This window comes from Pteropus medius, unplaced genomic scaffold (assembly GCF_902729225.1).
Source record: "Pteropus medius unplaced genomic scaffold, Ma_sr-lr_union100, whole genome shotgun sequence".
In the NCBI taxonomy this organism is placed as follows: domain Eukaryota; kingdom Metazoa; phylum Chordata; class Mammalia; order Chiroptera; family Pteropodidae; genus Pteropus; species Pteropus medius.
This window is the reverse complement of record NW_024340848.1, coordinates 7523506-7535882: the sequence shown is the minus strand read 5'-3', so window position 1 is coordinate 7535882 and position 12377 is coordinate 7523506.

The window sequence follows — 12377 nt, the reverse complement described above, 5'->3', positions numbered from 1 at the left end:
AGCCTTACCACAAAGTTAGGATGAAACAAGCTTCAGATATAGATATTGATTAAATAGTTATTAACTAAGAAGACACAATACAGTTCATGCAACCAGTTCTGCAAACTCAATCCACTCCTGGCTCTCTGAGCTTGTGGGATTGGCAGGTTGCGTTTTTGTTCATGTTTCTTGCTGCTGGCCCAGCATCCTCAGACTTGGCCAGATGGTTTGCTTTGGCTAATATGATGTGACTGGAAGTGACGTGTGTTGCTTCCAAGTAGAGATTTTAAGATCCTTCCTTTGGTTCCTCCGTCATTCTTTGCCCTCTGTTTTAAGGCCAGTATATCCCAGAGAGGGGCTGCTCACTCAGGCTTGTGGAATGAAGTGAATGTAAGGCAGGGCCTCAGTTGACTTGCAGCCAATATGCCATAGGCTTTGGTTGCTGCTAGTCACTGAGAGTCCGGAGAATGTTTGTTAGCATAACATAAGCTATCTAAGGCTGACCGATGCATGGAAATTCCAACCTGCATTTTCCAACTTTATGAAGGATTCGCTTTTCCGAGGCAAGATTCTGTGCCTTCTCTTTGGTATCAGAAATCCTACCGAACCAATGGCTGGACACAGGAAATCGTGAACCCCATCTGAAAGAGATGCAGGCTGGAGTATGGCCCTCTTTAACTCTGGACACCCTGGACTGGATTCTTTTGTTTTTTGAGTTCTATAAGCTTTTATCAGCAACAGAAATAGAAAATTTCTATTGTATAACATGGGTAGAAATTAACAATATGAATTTATTACATGTTGATACAGATCATTTTTTAAATGTAATTTCTTTATTTAAAAAAATATGTTCATAAGTCTCCAAAAAGTGCAAATTTAGGATGTGATAAATTCTTCACAAGTTTTATTCAATGGACTGCCTATCACAACTGAGCCTTTGTATTTATCATTTTAAAAATCAAAATATTTTAATGCCAATTTTTCCTCCACTGCCCTAAATAAGGTAGCATTTTCTAACTAATGGACATTAAAGAAGGATTATGCCTTGAAAAAAAGAACATAGCACATCCATCAGTTTGAGGCTTTAGCATTCTCTAAAAGCAGGACTGGTGCTTTTGTGAGGAGTGGGCTGGGACACTAATCTTAGTGTAAAGAAGTGTAAGTGACATCCAGAAGGATCAGAACCTCCATGGACCCTGTTCCAGCTGCACCACTCACCAGTACTAAATGGACTTGCTTGGCATAATGCAAGAAACAGAAGCTCATATTTACTTAATTCTTCTGGAGTTCCATTTAATCACACCCCATTGGAATGTATTCCACAAATTATAACTGGTACATTTTTAAGTAATTGCTAAACAATACAGAGTTTAATTGTTCCATAGTATCATTATCCATTTTATGTAGATGTTCAGTGAATCTCTAATTTCTTCTGGGTCTGATCCTCATACCTATGTGGAACGTTTGACCCCAGTGGTAGGTAGCAGAAGAAACTTCAAAGAGATTATTAGGATCTTCATAGAGTTGTAGAAGAGTTTTGTCAAATCCTGCTTTTTTGCTTCATGCTGCTTTTAGATGAAAACGAGGCCTGAATGATGCAACTACAAGTCAAGGAAGGCCTGGGACTACCAGAAACTAGAAGAGGTAAGGAAGGATCTCCCCTCGAGGATTCAGAGGGAACACAGTCCTGCTGATACCTCAATTTCAGATTTCTAGCCTCCAGGACTGTGAGAAAACAAATAAACAAATTTCTATTGCTTTAAGCCATCTCAGTTTTGGTACTTTTTATGGCAGGCACTAGGAAACTAATGTAACCTTCATTTATTGGCAGACACAGGTCTCTGCTTTCTGTGGTTCTCCTAAACCTTTGATCAGTAGGAAGAACATACAGAAGAACACACGGAGAGAGAGGAAGAATGGGAAGGATGAAAATCCTCCAGGTGATGGATGGATCTATGCCAATGTAAACATCTGCATGCAGTACAAGGAGCATGGTGATGTCTCTGGAAGGGCTTGGAGACCCTGAGGGCATAATCGCTTCCAGCAAACCACATGATTGTGTATCTTGGTGCCTGCATGTGTCCCTCTCTCGACCATGCCACCACAAGACTCCCTATGCCCACCATATGTAGGGCTGGGACCCTTGTACATGAGACCTAATCATACTTAGAATGAAAGCTTAAATTGACGGGCACACAAATCAGATAACACTAGTTATACTGAAGTTATAAAAAGTGAACTGCAGATACTATGACTGGGGAGTTGTGTGTGTGTGTATGTGTGTGTGCGTGAGTGTGTTTGAAAGCTTGAGAAGAGACGAAAAGGCCTTAGGTAGTTATTTTAGGGAGTGGTAGAGTAGACTTATTAGTGAAGCACAGTGCACTGGCTCCTTAAAGTCCATTTAAAGTTTGTGATAACATCTCAGAATAAGATCAGTCTGCCTAGGCGTGTGAACGCTTCAGTAATGCCCAGCTGCAGGCATGCAGAAGGTGAGGCTGCCACTATCAAGGACAGAGTTTTTCCATTTATACAGCTGAGGGAAAAAAAGAAAGCTTTGGTGTTTGCCAGGGAGTGATTATAATTCTGGGCCATGGAATATTGGATGGACACTGGAGACCTAACATGATGGGATCCATGGATAGGGGTTTCAATGAGGCCAAAAAGTTTTTGCCATGGGCATCCTGGAGCTAATGAGCGAGGATAGAAGATGGGCTTGGAGGAAGAGATTCTGAATTCGAGATTTTAGAAGTGGCACATTTTCTGGTAATGACAAGATCCAGGGTTTGGCATTGGGACTGGGTGGCTGAGATAGATGGAATGGAGGAAAAAGTTCATGTAGATGAGACAGTGAAGGAAAGGAGAGGGCAGCATGTAAATACAGACAGAAATTGGAGTGGAAAGGCTGAGTCAGGAGCTTCCTCTTAAGTGACTTGATAGCAGAAATGGAAGAGAGAGAGCAATGTGGTCTGATGGTCTGAGCATCAGGACGGTTGAGATCATTTGGCAAGGAGAAAAGGAGAAAGGTCTGGAAGGCTGGGAGAAGGCACAGAACCCACCTTGGGATCTGAGATGAATGGTGCGTGTGAAAATAAAAATCTCTGCAGGGAATTATGAGAGAAGCACCTGCTGGGGAGCGGAGGTGGGGGTCTCTGTGGGAGAAAAGGTGCGATTGTGTGGATGTTCACTGGGTACAGACCAGACGTTCCAGGGAATTCAATGGATGGGTTCAGAGTGATGAGGATGAGGAATTGGTTCGCATCAGAGGATGGACTGGGCAGTTTAGTAACGACATTTTCATGTCTTTTTGGGCCAGAGAGACTCCAGGATGTGTGAGTCCTGACATTTCCTGCTCAGGTGGTCAAAAGATTTTTTGAGAGTCACAGTGGCATCAAGGAGTGGAGATTCCACTCTTGAGGCTGCGTGGAGGCTTGGCAGGTGATGAGGAAATCTTCGCCCTCAGAATTTTCTTGGGGAGATGGTGGCCAGTGTCTCATTCTGTCACCCCCAGTTTTATTGCCTTGTGGCTCCCGCTCCGGCCCATTTCTGCTGTTGCACCAATGTTTTCAAACCTTCTCTACCCTCCTACTCTTCCTTGTTCCTCTCTCAAATGTGCCTTTTTTTTAATCTTCAATTTTCTTGTTTCCTCCTTAAAAATAATACATTTTGTTGTTGTTGTTAACAGATTCACCTGTTGTTAGCATAATTGTGAAAGTGGAGGAAAGGAAAAGGCTCAGAAAGTCAGGTGGATGATAAAAAAAAATCTGTGCTACATGCTACATGTAGCTCATGGTACAACATGGATAGACCTTAAGGACATTATGCTCAGTGAAATAAGCCAGACACAAAAGGACAAATTCTGTATGAATACATTCACATGACATACCTAGAGCAGGCAATTTCATAGAGATGGAAAGAATGATGATTGCTAGAAACTGAAAAGAATGGGTAGCGGAGTTATGGTTTATTGGGTACAGAGTTTCAGTTTTGCAAGATGAAAAGCATTCTGGAGCTTGGTTGCACAATAATGCGTGTGCACTTAACACTATTGAACTTAGAAATGGTTAAGATGGTAAATTTTACGTTATGTATATTTTACCACAATTAAAAAGAAAAAAAGAAATCTGTGGTGGTACTCCAGAAAGCATGGATCAAATGATTTATAGCTGGCAGAGAAAATACCAAATACCTGGAAGAAAATGAGTTATAGGCCCCCATTCTGTCTACTCAAATCACATTTGCATCCCAGTAGTTCCTGGTCCTGAGTTTATCTAGTTCAACACTGGGAGACCTTTCATGCATAAGAAGACTAGCATTAAGGACAATGTATACCAAAGAAACTATTAAGAGCACTGTGTTGTTTGTAGTCTTTGCAAAGATGTCTTTTTTTTCTTTCTCTTTCAGGTCAGGAAAGCTTGCCAAACCACAAAACAAAGCACAGGTAATTAAGAACTGGTGTTGTTAACAAGCTACTTCTGTTTTCATTCATAATAAGAGAGCTTCCAACTTCCCTGTGGAAAAGAGGGCTTGATTTCAACGATAAACCCAGAACATAAAAAGGAATTGAAGTCCTCTTTGGCCTTTGTCCAAATTGGCTCCGGGAGAATTTGTAAAGGTAGAGGGACATCTCTTGGAGAACTCAGATTAGACAAATAGCTGCACAGAGGAGCTCTCACGGGAAGCAGAAAAAATGAATTAAGAACTTACCCAAGTGGTCACAAGGGAACCTGCCAAAGACATTGCTGGTAGGAGCAGCAAAATGCCTCCCAGGCCTAGAATGGAGAAAAGAGACCCTCTTTACAGACCTCGCCAAGGGCTATGCCTGACTTCTGGGGAGGTACATTTATGACCACGCTTTTCCATTAGAGATATAATGAATTCTTCACTCTCCTTCCCCAGAAGAGCATGGCTGAGGCCAAGAGAAGGCTTGCTATGGCTATACAACAAGCCTCCTGATTTCTGAGTGAGCTCATGACTGAGAGATAAGATGATGGAGGGTCTGAATGAATGTCCTCTGACCCTGCAGTCAGAATTCCTACTGCTCTGACCTCGATCATCTTCAACCCATCTAGTCTGGTCAACCCTCGTATATGCCCTTAAATCCATTTAGGTCTCCCCAGAGTTCTATCTCAGAGCTGAAACCTTGCTTAAGCTAACTTACATGTTACTTAAAAGGATATCCCTTGATATTTGAGTGGCTTTACTCACAAGGGCAAGGGGTGAGGTGAGGATGGAAATGGCATGAGGGCCTGATATACGGATTAATTCTCTCAGCTTTTAAACTGGGGTATGGGGCATGTAACATTTGGCAAAGACAAACATCATGAGAACCAGATCCCCTACAACTGTGACAGGTAGGAAAATTTGCCCTTGGAGGACTATAACCTCCATTCGGTAGTCCCGCCCACCATTCCAGGCCTGTGGTGTGTTCACACCTCTCTTCAAAGTTATTTTTAATTTCCGACTTCAGATGTTGGTGCAAATCTATCTGATTAGGCTATTGAAAAATAATGACCAAGAAAAAAGGAGTGGTATCAAGATAAGACAGAAGTTTCTTATCCAATGTTTCAAAGGGGAGAAATGAATTATTCCAGAAGCTACCATCATGTGAAATTCCAAAGTGCATTATTAAACTGATGGCTTGTGAAAAAAAAGAAGCAATGATCATTGGGACAACTTCTCAGGTTCAATAAATAAAAAAATAGAATGCCAAATTAAATGCATTTGCTTGTAAAAGTTGATGGATTGGAAGAAAATTCTAGAGAGATCCTGTATTAAGATTTTATCAGGCATCTGACAAACTTTATCAAGACATTTTTGAGAGTAAAGTACTGAATATACATATAAAATGGCCTTTACTCAAGTCAGCTCTCGGTCAACTGGGTATAAGATAATGTTAGGGTGATTATTAAATGAGATAATGGTACTGTGGTTATCTTTTTAAAGAGTTTTATTTCTTAAAGATGCATTCTGGAGTATCTATGGGAAAAATTATATGTATCTGAGAGTTGTGTTAAATACTGGAAGCACCCCAGTAAAGTGGAGAGTTTAATGAAACAAGGCGAACAAAATATTAGTTATTGATGAAGCTTGTTTCATGATGGTTCATTGTACTATTCTACATTTAGGTATGTTTGAAAATTTCTATAATAAAAATTTAAACACATTCTTCTCACAATAGGATATTAACAAATATTTCTTGAATAGAAAAAATTGAGTTAAATCAATTCTCTAAGCTTTAAAATTATAACATAATTGTGTCCCCACCCACATTTCTAAAATGTTGCACAATTTTATTAATCTTTGTTGCTTCTTGGATCTCATACCTAATTTTGGATCTTTTTTTTTCTTATCAAAGTATATTTGGAAATATATTCAGGGAATACTAAGCCCTCTCTGAATTAAAGAATTTTAAAGCTCTTTTGCTCTGCAGGAGGAAGATAAAGCTATGACATTCAATAGAAGTTGTGATAATAAGCAACCTTATCTAGTTCCAGATTTTGAAGAGACATTTTATAATTTCTAACCACTAAAATATGATGATATTTGATATAGGTTTCCTATAGGATTCCTTTAATAGGTTAAGAGATTTCCCTTCTAATCACAGTTTACATTTTTTGGGTGAAATGGGGAGACTTAATTGTGCATTGGTATTGGATGTTATGAAATGATGTTATAATCTAGTGACATTTGGATTATTGAAAAAAACTTATTATGTATTATTAAAATATATTGTTGGTTCTCATTTGCATTAAATTGTTTTATAGTATTCTATTATAACTTTTTACACATCCTTTTTCAATCTTATATTAAAATTTATTTTTTGCCTTTACTCTGGTTTTTGTTTTTCTGTTATTAATCTTGCAGAACTTATCTATGCTATTATCCTTTATCCTTTTCAAAAAACTAGTTTTGGTTTCCTACTCTATGTCTTTGGGGTTATTTCTTTGCAATTTGTTTTAAACTTTACAGCATCATGGTCAAAAAGAATTTTTTAAAAAATGATATCAATTATTTTCTTTTGTGGCCTAATAAATTCATTAAAGTATTTCATAGGCACTTAATTCTCTATTTGCTGGGCACAGGGTTCTCTATATCAAGCTTGCTAATTTTATATCCATAGTAATTTTACCTTCGATCAAGAATTTCTAAGGGAAATATGTTAAAATCTCTAAAATTGTGGACTTGTCAAATGATCTTTTGATTCTACATACTTTTGATTTACATATTGATCCCAAATCATTAGATGTGTATAAATTCAGAATTGTTTTAACTTTCTGTGATTTTAAAAATATCCTGCAATATCGAGCCTATTTATTCTTAATAATGCTTTTTTTTGGCCACAGGATCTATTTTATCTACTATTAATGTATTAGTCAGAGCAGACTGCCATAACAAAATACCATTCATTGGATAGATTAAATCATAGAAATTTATTTTCTCACAGTTCTGGAGGCTGGAAGTTCTAGATCAAGATGCCAGCATGGTTGGTTTCTGGTGAATATTTTTTCTGGCTTGCAGAGGGCTGTTTTCTCATTATATGCTTACGAGACGTTTCTTCAGTACGTTTTCTCAGAAAGAGAGGTAGCTCTGGTCTCTCTCTGTTCTTATAAGGACACTAATCCTATAAGATTAACGCCCTACAGTTATGACCTAATTTAACTTTAATTAACTCCCTAAAGGCCTTGCCTCCAAATACGGTCCTATTGGTGTTAGGGCTTCAATATATGAATTTGAGGGGACAAAACATTTAGTCCATAACATTTAATACGGTCATTCTAACTTTTTGGGGGGAATGTTTTCTCAGTATATCATTTTCCTTCACTTTAAAACTTTAAATGGATTTCTTATAAATAGCATATATTTAGATGGTGTTTCTTGTTCAATCTGAAAATCTCTTCTATGACTGATGAAAGTAATAACATAATACGTATATTACATACATGATAAGTAGAAAACACTACACATATTTTATTATCACTTTTTAATCTTACTTGAGATGGAGGTTCTTACTTTTCAATTCTGGACAATTCTCAGTCAATTTCTCTTTAAAGATAACTATTTACTTATTCTCCCTACTTCTCTAATTTCATGTTCCTCATCCTCTAGAACAGCATTCCAATCTAACAGGGTGTTTTCAACCAGGAAACATAGTCTGGTTTTCTCAGATGTGAAGAAGAGAGTGATTCTACTTGTAATGGTAACTTAGGGACCTTGGTGTTTTACAAGTTTTTATTTGTCCAAATCCACACAAATGTCCCCATTCCAATTCTCAGAGTCCCAGTTCCTCTCAATTAATGTCCTATGATTCACGTCAGGAAACTGGAGAGGCTGTTAAATCCGGTTCTCTTGTAATCCTGCAGCCCAAATTATCCAAATGTGGGTCTATATCAGTCCCGTGGCTACAAGAGATCAATGATTCTTTTAGGGCTGTCCTAGAAGTTCTCAGATTCTCTGACTGCCTTAAGCTGAATTTTTAAAGTCCTGCGTTTGTATTTTCTTTCTTTAAGTCTCTTTAGTGCAGTCAGAAGTAGCCATCCAACCTCATACGCCTTACATCATTATTCTCAACAGAAATATTAAATGCAGTAGCTACTCAGTGTCCCAAAGTCTTGTCTTCAAAAAGTACTTTATCCTTGGCAATCCCAGGCCATAATTTAAATACCTATTTTGCTACTGCATGCCATAGACTACCTGTGTCTTATTATTTCATTGGCCATGAGGTTATCACTGTATTACAGCCCAATCAGTTTGATGACCAATCTCAGATTTCCATTTTGAATGTCTGTTTTCTTTTTTTGTGTTTGTGTGATACCATTCCTAGTACCAAATACTGTTAATAGCCACTATCTAGTTAAGGAAAACATGACAGTATGTATTTCTAAAACCATTCTTCTGCACTGCGAAAGACTGAGACCCAGATTTTTATAACACTATATTTTTTTGTGTGTGAATGGGGAATGTGTGTGCTCAAGTGTTTTATTAGGAAAATGAAGGTAGGGTGACCGTATTTATACTTGGACTTGATGAAGCAGGTCATACTGATGGGTTTACATGATCTTCTTCTAAGCTAGAGGCCATGGTGGTGATGGCCCTTTCATATAAAGTACTCCTGTTCTTTCTGTCTCTTCCAGGCTTTAGTACTTGACATATGTTTATCTTTCTGTAAACTTCACCTGTTACCTCAATGGGATTTAAAACTCTGAAAATAACAAACCAGAATTATTTCTCTCCCTAGACCTGTAGTCTTAAAGCATAGTGATGCCCAAGGGGACAAAAAAGAGGTGAAGTCATTCACCCCATTGCTCACCCTTTTCATCTCAGAGAACTGAAAATAAAGATTTAAAATAAATTAAGCAACAGAACTCATAAAGTGGTAGATGGCTAGCAGAGAGCAAGTTGAAAATGTATTATTAAAGTCAAACTAGAAAGGGTTTTTTGTTTGGGAAAGAAAAGTCTCAATTCTCATCTATTTTTTGTATCTACTTGGTTTCCAATTAATATCTCAGTTGGTCCTCATGTACCCAATTTCTATTTACTAAGCCAATACGCAGGACATTCTCATAACTTAAGTCTTGTAATAACAGAAGCAATAAAAAAAATGTTAAGTATTAGCCTTAGAGATGAGTAGGCAGGGGATCAGTGTCAATTAGTTTAAAAGGTACAGAATAATAATTTAATTATTTGGGGGAAAAGTACAGATCTTAAATTCAAGTCTCAGCACATTTTATTCTCAAAGCAATGCAACTAAACAGATTGTGTTTGTAGCTGGAGATGGGAGAAAATGAAACCAGAAACAGTAAGTGACTTGCCCAGGGTTTAGCCAGTAAGCCTAAAAAAGTTGCACAAGTGAGGTCAGTCTCTCACTCCAAATCTAGCATGCACCCAACCAGAGCATCTCTGAAGCAACAAGCAACTCCTTATTTTCTTGCCCTCCTCTACACACATACAGTACTTGAGGCTTCAGAACACACAGTTGCCAACGTTTCTTCTGGCCGTGTGGGACTCCATGTGATGTTATCTGGATTAATTGGAACATTTAGATAGACAAATTTAGTCACATGTGCTTTCTAGGAATGGTGGTGGGAGTGGGGAAGTTCTACTTCTGAAACTCTAGGAGAAAGAGAGTGAGCCCACAAGAACAATCTTATATTTAATAAGAAATATCTCTAAATGATAAAGAAAGATTCTTAGTTGGAGAAACTGCTACTGTTTACCTTTTGGTGTCCCTTATTTCTCTCCAGATCCCTGGCAATACTAAAAATTACTTTAACATTAGAGAAATGAGTGTTGGTGGAGACCGTCCTAAGAAAGAAACTCAAAAGTGTTCTGGGGAAGATCTATCTAATTTTTGTCTATTATTACCTTTAAATAAAATTTAATTTTCAAAAATATAACTTTGACAGGTTTCTGCTTCCAGTCAAGATGGAACAATAGGGACTGGATTTACCCTCTCACTTGAGAGAAGAACAACAAATCAGAAAAATAACGTGTGAAACTTTAAGACACTAGATATCAGGCTATGAAGAGCAATGACCCCTGAGAGGCAGAAAACCAACAAGGTGAGCCCAACAACTGATCCAGCTTACTGCCTTGAAACAGTTTCTAGGCCACAGTGAGGGAGTGGGCACCCAGGCAGAGCCCACTGGACTCGAGTTAAGGAGATGGAGCCGAAGTTCCAGGGAGACCAAGGTGACTAGAGAGCTGTACAGAGAGACAATCCTTCAAGAATTCATCAGAATACTGATCTGCACATGCATGTGAGGAAGCCTGGGGCCTTGAGAAAGAATGATCTGAAAGGACAAGTGGAAACAGCTCTGGCACTTACATGGGGCCAGGAATTATATCTGTCATCACTGGTCAGATTAAAAAACTCATAACTCATGGGCACTGGGTGGAATATGCAGGGAATAATTAGCTTTAGCCTAAGTCCTCTTTTAGGACTTCTTAATAAATTATTAAAGTAAGACCCTAAAGAATCAAATCTCCAAGCAACACATCACAGAATAAAACTTAAGAATATTTATAGGATTACAAAATTATTCAGCCAGCAACAAGGCAAATTTTACAATGGCTGGCATCCAATGAAAGATTATAGAAAAATACATTCAAAGATGAAAAAAAGTACAACCTAAAATAATCAATTACTTGAAACAAAACTAAAACTAACACATTAGAATTAGACAAAGACATTAAAGCAGTTATTATAATTATTTTTCCTTATGTTCAAGAGGTTAGACATAAAAGATAAAAAAAAGACTCAAAATTGAACTCCAATGATTAAACTGCAATTTCTGAGGTGAAAAATAATTAGAGTAGGCAAATTAAACATTGTAAAAGAAAAGATTCGTGAATTTGAAGACAACAATACAAACCGTTTAAAATAAAGCACATAATAAAAGGAAATTAAAATTTAAAAAAGAAAATAGCATAAATAAGCTGTGGAACAACTTCAAACAACATAATATATGTGTACTTGTAGTCCTTACGTGGGGAAACAGGAAAAATATCTAAAGAAAACATTTTCTAAATTTGATGAAATCTTTAAATCCATGGATCAGTAATGGATGTGCAATTAATCTCAACCACATGAAATAAGAAGAAAATTATATCAAAGTGCATCATAATCAACTTGCTCAAAACCAGTGACAAAGAGGAAACATTAAATGCATTCTGAGGTAAAAAAAAAAAAGAAAGAAAGAAAGAAAAGAAAAAAAATGTTACAAAGACCAAGGCGTCAACAAATTTTGTCATAAACAAATACAAGCAAGAAAACTTTGGTGCAGAATCATTGAAGTACCAAAGGAAAAAAACCCTGTGAAATTAGAATTCTATAACTAGCAAAAATATTTTTCAAAAACAAAAGTGAAAACAACTTGACACTCTTACTAAAAATTACTGAATTATACACTTGAAATGGGTGAATTATATGATATGTAAAATATGCCTTGATAAAATTGGAAGAAAAAAAATCTTTTGAGTCACTCTTATAAAGGCTTCTCTTTCCAATTTCCCTTTTAGCTGGAATATGTCCTGCTCTGAAGCAAATGGCCTTTGGTCCATTAAATTTATAAGAATTTTTATAACATAAAAAAATGAAAGCAAAATACTTTTGCATACATACAAAACCTGAAAGAATTCGTTACCAGCATACACATCACAAAAATGTTACAGTAAGTCCTTCATGCATAAAGATGGAAATCTGGATCTGCAAAAAGAAATGAAAAACACTGGAAATGATAACTACATGATAAAAAATATACTAAGTACTAACTAATACTAAGTACTAAATATTAATATTTTCCTTAGTATTTAAACCTCTTTAGTTGTTTGAATATAGAATGTGCCCATCTTGTTAATTGTCTAAATAAAAATAATATCAATATATTATGGGATTTATA